We start from the raw sequence: 16028 nt of genomic DNA on the forward strand, positions 1-16028 counted from the left end.
ATTTTTAAAACTGATTTTTAGAGAGAGAGGAAAGGAGAGGGAGATAGAAACATCAACAAAAACTGGCTGCCTCCTGCACACTCCCTGCTGGGGATCAAATGGGTGCCCTCTTGGTGCAAACCACTGAGCCACACCAGCTGGGCTGGAAAGTTCATTTTCCCCAGCAACAGAGTTAATCCCCCAAACTCCACTGTTTAAATCCAGTCTCACCTTAAACATTCCAGCAAGTCAACTAACAGGAAATGGTGGAAATCCAGGGCTGAGGCAGGATAACGAGATCATCAGGTAAGTCACCAAGTAAGTCCTCCCAAACCACCTTGGGGACGATGGCACACTAACCCAGAAGAATTGAATTTCTATGAAATGTGCTGAGATAGTCCTAGGACACCCTTTGTTTTCCTTTGATGTCCCATGAATGTTGTTTCTTTATTTCTTCCTGGAAATCTTTTTTCAAAAAGGACCCTGGTGACAACTCACTAACATTAGAAAATTACAAATGAATTGTTTTAAGATTAACAGTGAGGAACTGCTTTTGAACCACCAGCAAATAGAGTTGAGGTAGTGGGAAAGGATTAGATATGGATTCCCACAGCCTCCGGCAACCCTATGAAAATCAGACATGAATTACTTCTAAATCAGGAATCTTGGTGCCAAGGGTTATCAGAAGCTGTTATACAAAAGTTTAAATATGTATATGTGATACCAAGTCTAAGAAAAATGAGAAGCACAATTATTAATGGTTGGAAAGATTAGAGAAATAGCCCTAGCTGGTTTGGCTCAGTGGTTAGAGCGTTGGCCTGCAGACTGAAGGGTCCTAGGTTTGATTCTGGTCAAGGGCACATACCCAGGTTGCAGGCTCGATCCCCAGTGTGGGTCATGCAGGAGGCAGCCAATCAATGAGTCTCTCTCATCATTGATGTTTCTGTCTCTCTCTCCCTTTCCCTTCCTTGCTAAAATAAAATATATATTTTAAAAAATAAAAATGTAGTTATCCTTTAAAAAAGGAAAGAAAGATTAGACAAACAAATCTTTGGTGAATTTTAGATAGTGGATTCTGGCATTAACTCTGGATTCAAATAGGTCTCTTTCATTTTTTTTAATCCTCTCTCCCTTCCCTTCTCACTCGCCTCTCAGCCATCAGAGAGTGGTTGGTAGCTATTTTTCTGTCACATAGGAAAATCTCTCTCAGACAATAACACCGCTAGGAAGTTGCCTGCCTGCTGCTTGTTTCTTCATCTCTGGCCCTTACAAAACTCTCAGTAGGTTAACTTGACCATTGCTGGGAAGTGAAAACTAGATTTTAAGATCTTTCTCTTCCTGTCATTAACCTCATTGCTTTCAAGTGATCCCAATAGCCTGTTTTTCTTGAGAGGAAACAAAAATGTGGGGGTATAGATTGGCTAAGAGAGTAGATTTAATCCAGGTCAGAGCTCTTAACACAAGTGTGGTAAGCATTCATGCTGTCTGCAGAGAGTTCATTTCTTAGGAGATAAAATTGCATTTCACCATTAATAGTTCATGCCATCAGTAACTAAATATGAACCTATCCTAAGTACATTTCATCAATGCATAAAACAAAGACCTGTAAAATCTAATAGTCATCAATGGCCCTGTTTGTAGGCATTGATACCTTGTATTTCTTACATCTACCTGATAGAAGAGGTGGTGGTAATAAAGAGAAATCATCTTGGCCTGTTCTCTCTCCTGCATTATTGAACATTCTAGCTGGATGTTCCTTAATATGAACATTCCCCCAATTATAGATATTGTTTCATCTGAAGCTTGTTCCCCTCTCTATATCATCATATAACCCAGTTGCCCACAGCAGAAATATCAGAATAATATCAGCACCATTACCTCTGTTACCCTATGTCTGATTTAAAGTTCCTCATCCTTTCATTCCCACCACCAGACTATCTCTTTGACCACCGCCCTCCTCTATTACTCTGCTATTGTCTTAATGACAGAAATTGCTTGGCTTTCCCTATGTGACTGCAATACTTCCTCCTGCCTCCAGCTTTTCTTCTTAGCCAGGACCACTAGAAGTATGTACCTGAAATGAAGAGTTGAGCATGTCACTCTGCCCTGATAAAATTTCTCAGTACCTCCCCTCCCCACCACTTACAGGATACAAATTTTAATCCCTTTGCATGGAATGCATACAGGCATTCTGAAATATTACCCAACTACCCTCTAAGGTTATTATGTAGCCTGTTGCAACCCCATATCAGCACAACCCCCATCCACTTTTAAGGCAGATTTCTTATGAAGCCATGCTCTTTTCTCCTCTACTTCTTGCTATACGCTCTTCCTTTTGCCAAAAATGCCCTTATTCCTCCCTCTACTTTGTCTGCTGGAAACCCCTCCTTATCCTGGCAGACTCCACTCCTCTCAGAAGCTTTCCCTGATTGCATAGGGAGAGCCCATTGTGTCCTCCTTTGTGGGTACATGGTCCCTTCCCTCTATCTCCATTTCTGCACTAACTGCATTGTTTTAATGAGTGGTTATATCTCCACCTCACTCATTAGTATTTGAGCGCATCAAGGCTAGGGCCGTAGTCTATTCATCCTTGTTTGTCACACACTAGTTAATAGTTTCATTATACTGGTTTACATAATAAAAATATATCATTGGCAGAAATTCCAAAACTGCTTTTGTATTCCTTTTGGTGACTAAGGAGAAAGCAAAAAGGAAGTTTATGATCTGAGAAGTTGGTCATAGGATAAGAAACAATAGCCCCCCCCCCTTTTATTTTGGAAATTGTCTGGAGAAAACCATGGCACATGCATACCAAATTCTAAATATTTGTTATCTAGGTAACCATTCAATAAAATGGTGCTATTGAAAGGGGAACAAGCTTTAGGTGAAACAATATCTATAATTTGGGGGATGTTCATATTAAGGAACTCCAAGGAACATCCAAGCTAGAAGGTTCAATAATGCAGGAGAGGGATCAGGCCTAAAGAATCTGAATCAACTCCTGGTTCCATTTCTGTAGTGAATTGTTTATAAAGAAGCAGAGTCTGGCGATTAAAAGTAATTTTAAAAAATAGATTTTTAAAATAAATAGAAAGAAAGCTATTCTTCACTTGCATCTGTGGATGAACTTTAAAGAGATGAATTTATAAGCCAGAAACACTCTTCACATACCCTCCTGCACTCTCCAGCTTTTGCCACCTCACAGCTGTCCCAGAGCTTCTCATATGTCAAATCCTCCTACTCGTCCTCTAACCTCTCTATGACATTATTCCTCTCCCCTCCCCCGCCTTGCCACGTCCACCTAGTCCTTTATCATTTTGACTGAGTTGCCTTCTCTGGCTAAGACCGCCCTACTTTTCTGTCGATGTCTCAATTCTGGTCTCTCTTTATCCTTTCTTATTCTATTGATGGGAGAGGAGCTGCAAACTACACCAGCAATGCACTCCTTGAGCATATGTGTGGGCTGCGATGAACAGGGGAAAGTGAAATGGGAATAAGGTGACTTCATATACTAATAAATCTTGTCCACTCATATACATTGATGATACATTTAATGGCTTGCTTAATTGTGCCAAGTAGTCATTAAAATGAATAAGTAAATCATTGGGCTATTATCACAGAAGAAAACAACAAACAGAATTCCAGGCATTTCTTGGATCAACTCAAGGGAATAGAAGTCTCTCTGAAGACTTCTTCAAAACGAGGCATAATTATGATCTGATCTGTGTGTCATAGAATCATTCCCTCCCCCAGACATCTGAGCCAATCCCAGCTGTTAGGAGCCAGGAAGACGGAATCTTATTTGGTTTAAAGAGGGTCAGGGGGTAGGGTGAGCAGAATTAATCTTTCTTAAGAGAGAGGCGCTGACCCTCACAAATGAAAACGGCCAATCTCTGTCTCAGAGCCCAGCATAAAAGCTAGTAGGTCAAGGGGTTTGCAGAGTGATGGCCAACTCTTCCTCCAGAGAGGGCAAAGTGCTAGAGGCAAGAGTTCTTCTTTCCCTTGGCCCGGGGCAGGCTAACTAGGGGATTAAGTGGAACGGTGTGAAGCCCCCCCAATTCTCTGATATTGCCTGAAATGTCACCAAAATTGAACTCATTGGGGTTGTTAACCCAAATGTATATATGTATGTGTCACATACATGAAGCCTTGGGAGGTCATCGGTGATGAATGAGCTTGCTAAATTTGCTTTCCTAACACCTCAGGAGAAAAATACAAGTGTTGATGGGAAGGAGAAGGGAATGGACTCAGAGGCCAAGGGTGGGCAAAAGCTGGGAGGGCTGGAGGTGGGCTCATTGTGAAGCACGAGGTCTTGTCAATGATGAATGCCACTGAGTATGTAAGGACACAAGAAGGAAGAAGGCAGGAGATGGCGAGGGAGGCAGAACTAGAGCTGGAAGTAGGTAAGAAAGAGCCATAGAGGTATGGATGTGGATCCAAACAGCCATGCCCAGGGGGAGTTTGGCCAGCTTAAGTAGGAACAAAGGCTAGACACCCCCTGAGTGGAGACTGCCGGCTGAAGTTCTGGTCTTCCGCTAAGTAGGAAGTGTTCCAAACCCTCCATGAGCAAATGGTGGAGCTGGACTGTCACCAAGGTTAACAGAAGAATTTAAACCACATGCATTATTACCATAAACACAAAAGTAATTCTGCTAAAAGTAATTCTACATGTCCCCTCTAAAATGGTTCTGAAGATCCATCCACACAGAATATCAGGGACAACAGGAAACAAGCAATGAGATCAAGAACAGGGAGTCAGCGCCCAGCCAGCATGTCTCAGTGGTTGAGCTTTGACTTATGAACCAGGAGGTCACAGTTGATTCCCTGTAGGGGCATATCTGCGGGTTTCGGCCTTGATCCCCAGTGTGGGGTGTGCAGGAAGCAGCCGATCAATGATTCTCTCTCGTCATAGGTATTTCTCTCTCTCTCTCCCTCTCCCTTCCTCTCTGAAATCAATAAACATGTATTTAAAAAAAGAAGAAGAACAGGGAGTCAGCAACCAAGCATGACAGAGATGAGGGAACACTGTGCACGAGCAAAGCCTTGGAAAAACAATCCTTTGAAAGGAATGTCAGAATGAAAGGGTACGAATCAGTGAGCTCAGTATCACAGGAGTAAATCATTTTTGAAGTGCGTTGGGAGAAAAGCTATAGAATAAGAACTCCAGTCATTTGTATGCAAGGCAGAAAGGCAAGACTTGATTTTTCTGTGCCAGATAATGCCGAGCAGACAGGGTGATCTATTTCAATAGTAAACAGGTTGGCAAAAGTCTGGAGAATGAAAGGTGTTTGGAGACATCCTATCTTTGTTGATTCCCATACTATACAGAATACCCACAGGTTTGCCTATGATCCCCACAGCTCTAGTTTCTCCCAACTTTTAAGGTCCTCACTTTGACTTTTCCTATGATAGAATTTCAGAAACAGAACCATAGGCGTTGGGGAGAGAACCGTGCTGAGCGTGGGGTGGTGAATCCCACTGGGCTGAGTCTAGTAACTAGTCTGAGTGCTCCCTGAGGACAGGAGTCGTATCTGACACCTGTGTCCTCAGCACCTCACTCAGTGCCGGCATGTTGTGTGTGCTCAGTATGTGTTTGTTAAGTTTAAGTGAACCTAAATAATTAGGCTCCATGGAAGAGAGTTGTATTACCGACCGCTTAGAAAGGACAAGAACATACACTTTACAAAATTCTAAGCGAGCAAACAAACCACCAAGGCTCCTTGAAATATTACAAAAATGCCCTTGGGAATCAGAAAAAATGAGGAGAGGATGTGGCAAGGAGGAAAATGTAATATTGAATTTGAAAGAGGGAAGACGCTGAAGGAATAATATTAAACCAGGAGGAAAAATCTGTTATTTACTCAGTTATAATGAAGACCCACTATATGCAGAAAGCTCTTATAAAGTTTTGGCAATTGATTGTTCTTCTTCCAAATCTGTAAACTAGGAAGGTACATTTTCGGTAATGCAAAACATTTGATATAACTTCCTATAAAATGTTACAAAAATGACTTCAGTTGCTTTAGTAAAAATTTATTCAACACTCTTTAAGTATGAATTGTATGGTTAGACAGGGAAATTTCAGCAGAGAAGAATTGTGAGGGATATAGTAAATTTGGAAATCTCAAACTATTGACTTGGCAAAAACAATAAGATTCATTAGCAAATTGCTATTTTTACTGATATGATTTTCTAAAAGAAAATGACTGGGCTATGTGTTTCTCCCCTTCTCCACAAATCACGCCTTACTTATTCTGGTTATAGCTCTTATCACATGGCATGGTTATTGCATGTTTCCCATTCTCTCTCCTCTACTATATGTGGGATTCTAGAATACACAGGTGATGTCTTACTCAGTGCTGCATCTCTAGTACCTCTCACCATGCCCAGTGAATAGCACATAGTAGGTGTGCAGTAAATATCTGTTGCATATATGAATAGAAGCAAAAGCATGCCAGGTGAAACAGATTAATTTTAGGAGGAAAATTATAAGCCAAACACCTGTAGGTTTATTTTTAAAATATATTTTTATTGATTTCAGAGAGGAAGGGAGAGAGATAGAGATATAGAAACATCAATGATGAGAGAGAATCATTTACTGGGTACCTCCTGCAGGCCCCACACTGGGGATCAAGCCCGAAACCCGGGCATGTGCCCCTACAGGGAATTGAACCGTGACCTCCTGGTTCATAGGTCGACACTCAATTACTGAGCCACTCTGGCCAGGGCATTTATTTATAATTTTAAAAAATCCTATAGTTTGTTAGTAAAAAAGTTTGTTATTCTTTATACATCCTCATGTATGGTCGTGTTTTCAAATGAAAAGAGTAAGTTACTTGCACAAGATCAGTTATTATCATTGAGTCCTTCCCAGCTCAAAATACTGGAATTCACCCAGACCACAGCAAGTCATTTGCTTGCTATTAAAATATTTATGTACATTCCTCACAATTCTCCACCCCCAAATGTTTGCATCTAGAAAGTAGAGTTATACTAACTGAAAATTGACAGCATAAATATGACTTAAAAACCCACCAATACACTCTAAACACACTTGGTACACTGCCTGAGAGTGGAAAACTACATTACCTTCACCGTTAGTTAAGGATTACATAAACAAATGGTTTTATAGCTGAAGAAGGTGAGAGCAATAATCTCAAATAATACAGTCAAGAGGGAAAGAATTTGTACATGTTATAGCTGAGGAGACAGCACTAGAGAAAAATGAGTTTTTGAGGAAGAAGTTAAAGTGTTCAGAATGAATGAATTTGCTTAATCATTAGCAAGACATTTTATTCTGCAATAGTTTAAGGAAATTCTTCAAAGACCCACTATCCATAATGACCATCAGATGGGACAATATAAACATCTTTCTACCCCTAAATTTCTGAGAAGATAGCTGTGTGCTTATCTTCATTAACTGAAATTGGGTATAACTTATACATTCAAATATACAAGTATTTATTGGAAGCTTATTGGGTGCCAGCAGGAAACAAAATAGACTAAGCCTCTTATCTCATGGAGTTTATATGATAGTGAGTAAATAAAAAATAAAATAGTTGATACATAAATATGATGTATCAGATACCATTAATTCCTGTGAGGAAAAATCAAATGGGGTAAAGGGGAACAGAGTGGTGGGTGTGCATGCAATATTTTTTATTATGTTTTTATTGATTTTTTAGGGAGAGAGGAAGGGAAAGGGAGATACAATCACTGATGAGAGAGAAACATCAACATTGATCAACTGCCTCCTGCATGCCCCCCACTGGGATCAAACCAGCAACCTGGGCATGTGTCCTGACCAGGAATTGAGCCAGCAACTTCTTGGTTCAAGGGTCAACACTCAACCACTGAGCCACACTGGCCAGGCTGCATGCAATATTTTAAGTAGGATGGTTAAGGAAGGGTGCTGGTTATTCTCTGATTTCCACCCCTCCCTCACCATTTCAATTCATTCTCCACCTTTCTTTGCTTTGCCCTGTACCCCTTGGTATCTCCAAAATAGCCCCCAGTTATTCTCCACTTCTGCTGTTAGCACCCTTGTGTGGCCTCCTCATGGATATTAACTCAGAACTGATCTGTGACTAATTGAGTGAGGCTGAGGTGACAGTGTGTAATTTTCAAGGCTATGTCATAACAGGCATTGTCGTGTCCGTCTTGGCCTCTTGAATCATTCACTCTGGAGGCAGCCAGGTGCCATATTGGGAGGACACTCAAGCAGCCCTGCAGAGAGGCCCAGATGGGGAGGATCTTTGGTCTCAGGCCAACAACCAGCAACAGGCTCACCAGCTGTGTGAGCAAGCCTCCTTGGAAGTGGATCCTGCACCCTACACAAACCTTCAAATAACTGACCTCTTGACTGCTATCTCATGAAAACATTCAGATAAGCTGCTTCCGAAATCCTGACCCACAGAAACTGTAAGAGATAATAAATGTTTATTGTTGGAAGCCACGGTATTTGGGGGTAATTTGTTTTGCAACAATAGATAACTTGTATGGCACCCAACACTACATTACGCTGACTCCCCGGACTCTGGTTCCCGGCTGTGTTTGGCCGGAAGTGCAGAAAGTGAGGTCAGTGTGTTTATTCCTCCGTGTGTTTATGCTGCTCTGGCCCCGCTTTTCTCCCTCAGTCACCACAGCTCTTTCTGGGCAGGCCCTTGAGTCTCTGGGCCTGCTCCTACAACACTGTTCTTCCCTCTGTCCCTTCAAAGCCTAGACATGGCGTTAGATTTTGCTGTTAGCTTCCCTAATCCTACACACACCTCTGTAACTAGTCCCTTCATTCTGCTAAAGATTGTGTAGCTTCTATTTTATACCAAGATCCACGCTGATATGAAGGCGTTCTGTGGGAGAGGGTATTTGGAGACCTGAAGGAAATGAGGGGGGAGGGAGGACTCCTAACATGTGTGAAAGCGTATTCCAGCAAATGCAGCGACCCTGAGATGAAGGAATGTTTGGTGTGTTCAAAGAACAACAAGATGGTCAGCGTGGGTAGAGTGGTATGCACGAATAGGAAAGTGTTAGGGTAGGAGGATGGAGAGGTGGTCAGGGGCCACATCAGATAGAGTTTTGCGGGCCATTGTTGTATTCGGAGTGTCACGTACAGCCGTGGGGTGGGTGGGGAGTGGCTGAACAGGGCATGCCATGATCTAACTTACATTGTGAGGTAGAACTCATGGAAACTGGGTGACCAGTAATGAGGCTCTTTCAGAATTTAGAGAGATGATGGGTAATAAAGGTAGAGAGAGGAGATTGAATTTGGAATGTATTTTGAAACCAGACCTGTAAGAATTGCTGCTAAATTGGATGTGAAGGAAATAAGAGTAAGGAACACCTAGAGTGAAGGATGAATGCAGAGCAATTTACTGAAATGAGCATAAGGGAACGGGGGGGGGGCGGGGGGGGGCGGGGGGGGGTGTAGTTTGGAGGAAAAGGGAGTGGAAATCAAGAATTTGTTTATTTGCCGAAACCGGTTTGGCTCAGTGGATAGAGCGTCGGCCTGCGGACTGAAGGGTCCCGGTTCGATTCTGGTCAAGGGCATGTACCTGGGTTGCGGGCATATCCCCTGTGGGAGATGTGCAGGAGGCAGCTGATCGATGTTTCTCTCTCATCGATATTTCTAACTCTCTATCTCTCTCCCTTCCTCTCTGTAAAAAATCAATAAAATATATTTTTTAAAAAAAAGAATTTGTTTATTTTATCTTCAAAAGAGAAAAAGGGTAACATTCTGCTGTTTAATAAAAAAAATAATAATTTTTAAAAAGGAGGAGGAGAGGATTTTTCTCACTTTACGAAGAGAAAGATCTCCATCACAGAATAACATTTCTATCTCTGGCCCATTAGAATATTGTCATTAGAAGACTTAAAATCAAGTAGAGTGCTCTCAACTTTGCTGATAAATATGATCAGTTATGGGTCAGTTCTGACTCCCCAAAGGTCAGACTAAATAAATCCAGGGGCCAAGTCTGTTTCTGGGCCCACGGACCCTATTTTCTGTTATAAAACACAATCTGCCTACCGAGTGAGGGTTCTAAGGATCATGCCTGTAAAACACAACCTCACTGGCCAACCTCACGTGACTTTCTTTTTTTAAAATTTGAATTTTGACAACCTTCAGCTCTGAGCAGATGTGGCAGGAAACAAGACTTAACAGACACTTCCGTTTTTCTTGGGACATTACCCTTTGTCCTACTTCTGCAGCTCAGGGCTTCTTCTTACCTTAGAAGGAGAGCTGTGCCCCCACCCACACTGAGACGCACTCTCTTGCACATCAGTGGTTACCTGCTCTTCCTCTGCAGACCTGAAGCCTCAGGCAATGCAGCCTGGAGCTTATGCTTACAGACTTCCGGCTACAACTTGCTAGGGACCAAGCAGCAGCCTCTGTGCTCTGTTGGGGGAGAAGGCAACACCCTTCATCTTGTTGTAATGTTTGCCACCCGCTCACTCACACCCTCATCTACAGCATGCTGTGAGATGCCAGTACACAATGGTCTTGATGCCAACGGGCATCTTCGTTGTAGTTGTGTTCATCGTAACCTCTGGCTAAATATTCTGTAGGCTTCCAGGAAAGGACACAGCCTGCTCTGATAAAATGGACTTCTCCTCCCTTCCCCCTCTTGTTCCCATGGCAACTCCGCATGACTGATTTCCTGGTTGCCATGTAAATGCAGTGGGATCCCATCCACTGCACCACACAAAGACGTCAGTAAGAATGGTGAGAAAACACAAATCATATTTAAAAAGACAAAGGATTTCATCTCAAGCCTTTTTTTCCCCCTCACACAAAAGTGGAGGAAAGGAAACAATTGTAATTAGAAATAGAGCTCTTCCTAAGGAAGGATTGAGTGTCTCTCCCTCATTAGAGGGAAGGCTGGAAAAAAACAGGGGAAATCCCTCGTTTGTAGCTGGAGGAGTTGGCATGGTGACAGGGAGACAGATGCCATTCTCAGGTGGCAAGAGCCCTTTAGCAATCAGCCTGCGTCTCACTGAGAGGAAATCTGAGATATTTAACTGGAGAGGGAGAACCGAGTTAGATTGGAAACAAAACAAAAAAATCAGGCCTCATGGATATTTTTAAGAATGTCTTTTATTTGTATAGTTTAATAATTTTATAATGAAGTTTCCAAATGCTCTAATTTAATATTTGCTTGATGATGAATTTTTATTTCTAGCCAACAACTTTTGAATTTTTATTTCTACCCAATACCAAAATGCAGTTGTTTTTCCTATTTCTTAAATTGGTTCATAACACCCTGATAAATCCACATGCCAAAATTTGATTAATCCAGATTGCTATGGTTTTCATAGCCTGGGTATCCACACTAATAAAAGAGAAACATGGTAATTGGCATACGACTGCTACCCTTTTCATTGGCTAATCAGCGAGATATGCAAATTAACTGTCAGCCAAGATGGCGGCCGGCAGCCAGGCAGCTTGAAACTAACATGAGGCTTGGTTGCCTCAGTGATGGAGGAAACCAACGTTCCCCGCCTGCGCCTGTGGCTGCAGGCCTCTGAGCAGGCAGTTTAAGAAACTCTGTAACAAATACCGCCCGGACTTCAGCCAGCAGAATCGCAACATTGTAAGCAAAGGCCAGAAACCTACTTTCAGCCGAGGCCTAAGAGCTGGAGCCAAGCCTCAAAGCTAAAGCTGGCCTAGAATAAAAAAAAGAAAAAAGAAAAAAAGGAGCAGTTGGGAGCTTCAGTCACCCCCAGCCTGAAAACAGCCCTTAGCCCCTCACCCAGACTGGCCAGGCACCCCTGTGGGGACCCCCACCCTGAAGGGTGTGTGACCAGCTGCAAACAGCCATCATCCCCTCACCCAGGCTGGCCAGGCACCTCAGTGGAGACCCCCACCCTGATCCAGGACACCCTTCAGGGCAAACCAGCTGGACCCACCCTTGCACCAGGCCTCTATCCTATATAGTAAAAGGGTAATATGCCTCCCAGCACCGGGATCAGCGGAGCCATGAGGCCTCCCGGCACCGGGATAAGCGTGACAGGGGGTAGCGCCCAAACCCCTCATCGCCCTGCGGCTCTGTGTGTGACAGGGGGTGGGGCCACAACCTCCCTATCCACCCTACTCTGTTCGTGACAGGGGAAGGCGCCCCAACCCCCTGTTCAGCCCTGCTCTGTGCCTGATAGGGGGGAGCTCCCCAACCTCCCCCCCCCCCACGGGCCCTGCTCTCTGTGTGATGGGGTAGAGCCATAACCTCCCCATCGGCCCTGCCCTGAGTGTGAGTGGCGGCGCCCCAACCCCCTGATTGGCCCTGCTCTGTGCGTGACCGAGGGTGGCGCCGCAACCTCCCCATCGACTCTGCCTTGTGTGTGACAGGGGACGGTGCCCCAACCCCCCAATCGGCCCTACCCTGAGCATGACTGAGGGTGGCATCACAACCTCCCAATCTTCCTGCTCTGTGCATGACAGGGGACGGCGCCCCAACTCGCCAATCGGCCCTGCTCTGAGCCCGACCAGGGGCTGCACCTAGGGATTGGGCCTGCCCTCTGCCACCCGGGAGCAGGCCTAAGCCAGCAGGTCGTTATCTCCCAAGGGGTCCCAGACTGCGAGAGGGCACAGGCCGGGCTGAGGGACCCCCCCCCTCCCCCCCGAGTGCACAAATTTTTGTGCACCGGGCCTCTAGTTACCTATATTTAGTAATATCTATAAAGAACACTGGCACGTAAAACAATGTAAAGCATATTTTGTATTACCCTCTATGTATACAAAAACTAAATTGTTGATAGTTGATAACTTATCTTCTTGACTTGTCATCAAATCTTAGAATCAAGTGGTTTAAAAATGAATGTGTTGTTTCAGTCTTTGGACAAATGTTTCTGCCTTTTGACAGCTGTTTCATATAAAGGTTTTTAGAAACCTAATCAAGAAGAATGTCCATAGGTTTGCTGAAAAACTGACACTATTATTTTTCACTATTAATTGTATTGTTGATTTCGGAAATTGAATCACGAGGTCAATTTTGAACACCTACCTTGTGGGAGGTTGGAGCTACAATGAGCTAAAGTAGCCCATGTTTTATAGATGCCAGAGAATGGCCCCTAGAGATAAAAACTATGGTAGTCTCGGGTACGAAGCCGACGGATCTGGGCAATGTAACTGCTATTTCTTAATATTCTTTCTGGCATTTAACATTGCCTCATCACAAAAGCCAGCATGTTCCAAACTGGGTCAATAAATGTCACACAGGGTAGAAAGTTGGGGCAGGAAATTCAGAGCTCAAATACTTTTGCAAAACCTTAGGTTTAAGAATGTTAGGTTTATTTTCTGCAGAACTTCTCAGAGCTTTTGATATCTAAGGTGACACGAGGAGGAGTCTCGAGAATATTGACCACATTTCCCAAATGTCTCTGATCACCGAGCAATGTCTTGACAGAACATTCTTAGTTTTTCTGAGCTTATTTTGAGAATACGCTGGCCAGATTTAATTTAAAGATACATGGACTTTTATTTATGATTTAAAATTATAAAATTTGCCCAGCCAGTGTGCTCAGTGGTTGAGTGTTAAACCCATAAACCAGGAGATCACAGTTCAATTCCAGGTCTGGGCACATGCCTGGGTTTCTGGCCTGATCCTCAGTAGGAGGCGTGCAGGAGGTAGCCAATCGATAATTCTCTCTCATCATTAATGTTTCTGATTCTCTCCCCCTTCTCCCTTCTTCTCTCTGAAATCAATGAAAAATATATTTTAAAAAGGAAAATTATAAAAGTTTAAAAAGTGATTGGGTCCATATGACTCTCCTGGGAGGAACCACCAAAGCTTAGGGGACCTTCTTGGGACTGAGTGTTCTTCAATGGGGATTTTGGAGCTTCCATCTGACTGGGCTGACTCTTTATACAACAACCCAAAACCAACTGTGAAACACAACTTAAATGCCAGCAACCTCACCACCACAGAAGCCAATAAGAAAAGTGAATCCTGTTTCTCCACCTCACTATAGTCAGAGAGAAGATGTGCCCTAGTCGAGTCTGCCCAGGGGAGATGAAGAGAGCTTTGAACCAAAGAGGAGATGGTTAACAAGACCAGGTTGATTTAACAAACAGAAGTGACTGAAGAGTTATGGGATAGAATGAAATATCGGCCAGGGAGCTTGCTGCCTAGGGCGAGCTGACTTGAACAGAGTTGGTAGTAGTCATCTGAAAGATAAAACAGGTCCGTGTTTTTACCTTAACAAGTTGAGTGTCTGCAATTAAACCGGTGAAGTAGCTCGGTCAGCCATGTGAGAGCACAGATGGGGAAACAGAAGAGGAGGCATAGCAAGGAGATCAATATATTTTGCCTGGGTTACCAGGAGAGTCTTTAGAACAGCGGTAGCAATTGAGATGGCAGCCTAGGGCCCAATAAGAAAAAGGGGACTTTGCAGGCTGAGGTAACTGCCTGCTCAGAGGCATGAGGGTGGGACAGAGCATGGCGTATTCTGCAAACCATGAATGGTGTGGCGCAGTGGGAGCACAGGGCCAGGGTGTGTTGGTGGGGTACACTGTGGACTGAAGGGGTGGGCAGGTGTTGGTTTGGGAAGTACTTCCATAGCATTTCAACCACCGGAGATTTTAGTCAGATATGACCAGGTCTGCATTTGGGAGAAAGAGTTCCATGACTGTAGGGTAAGCTTTGAAAGGGGGCAGGGTGGAAGGGGAGAGCATAGTAGACACAAAATATTGGAGTGGTTTCCATAGCACTGAATAGTCAAGTGTCTGGGAGAAAAGCAAGAAAGAAGGGATGAGGATTACCCTCAAGAGTAAAACAGCCAGAGTAGATGGCCTGCCTTCATCTGCCCACTCAATCATGATTCCTGTGCATGAATACAAAAGCAGTATCTCTTTTCTCTCTTTGCCCCAAAGACCTTCCCTGTGGTTGACAGTCGGAATTATATTGATTAGAAGCACCTGAAATAGTTCAGGTAACTATAACTTAGGTTGGTCTCACCCGCTTTACAATAACATGAGTGGGTCTTTTGCTGCAACATCTCAGTTTGCTACTTTGGTGGCATCAAGATTAGCAGCAGAGTTCTGCAGAGGAAGAGGAATTGTTTTCCTGTCTTCAGTTCTGGTAAATACTGTGCTCTGTGAAAGGAAGGGCCACCTGTGGGCCCTCCTTCTGGCCATGTAGACTGAGTTGCCATCTTATTAAATTAAGTTTGGACCCTGAATAGGTCCGTGACTACTCTGGTGGGACCTCAGGAAACCCCATGCCTGTGCTGCAACAGTGAGTGGCCAGCTTCTCAGCACTTCTGTTTAGTTGTGCAGAGCCCTGTGACAGCTGCAAAAGAAATCCTACCCCCCCCCCCCCCCCACACACACACACACCGGTTTGGCTCAGTGGATAAAGCATCAGCCTACAGACTGAAGGGTCCCAGGTTCGGTTGTAGTCAAGGGCATGCACCTTGGTTGCGGGCACATCCCCAGTAGGGGGTGTGTGGGAGGCAGCTGATCGATGTTTCTAACTCTCTATTCCTCTCCCTTCCTCTCTGTAAAAAATCAATAAAATATATATTTAAAAAAAAAAAGAAAAGAAAAAAAAGAAATCCTACCTGCCAGTCACAGGCTCAGTTATTGACGTGGACAGCTCTCAGAGACTCAGACAGAAGGTACACCATTAACTGCTCTGGTGAAGACCTGGGAAAGATGTTTGCTCTCTCACTTTCTCTCCAAAAAGAACACATATAAAATCAGATTTTTAGAAAACGTATTTCAAGACATCAGCTCCAGGCTGAAAATTCTAATGGTACCTTCTTTCACGAGTCCCTCTGTCTAGACTAGATGTTATCAGGCTAATTGTCTCATATCTGAATAAGCTTTTATAGAGTCCTTGCTCTGAATAGGAGGGTTTTCAAGGACCTCAGTTTCATTACCGTTTAGGTCAGGCAAGGGCAAATCAGCATGATGTCATGGTGTCCATCTAGGTTAGACAAGAAAGGAAGCCGTGTAGACAATAGGAAAATAACATCCAGTGGAGTGAAAACTCCCCTCAGCAGAAAGATCAGAGATCAGCATGTTTTCCGCCTGGGACAGTCTGGGTGCTAAGATG

This window comes from Myotis nattereri (assembly GCF_964212035.1).
Source record: "Myotis nattereri genome assembly, chromosome: 1".
Taxonomy (NCBI): domain Eukaryota; kingdom Metazoa; phylum Chordata; class Mammalia; order Chiroptera; family Vespertilionidae; genus Myotis; species Myotis nattereri.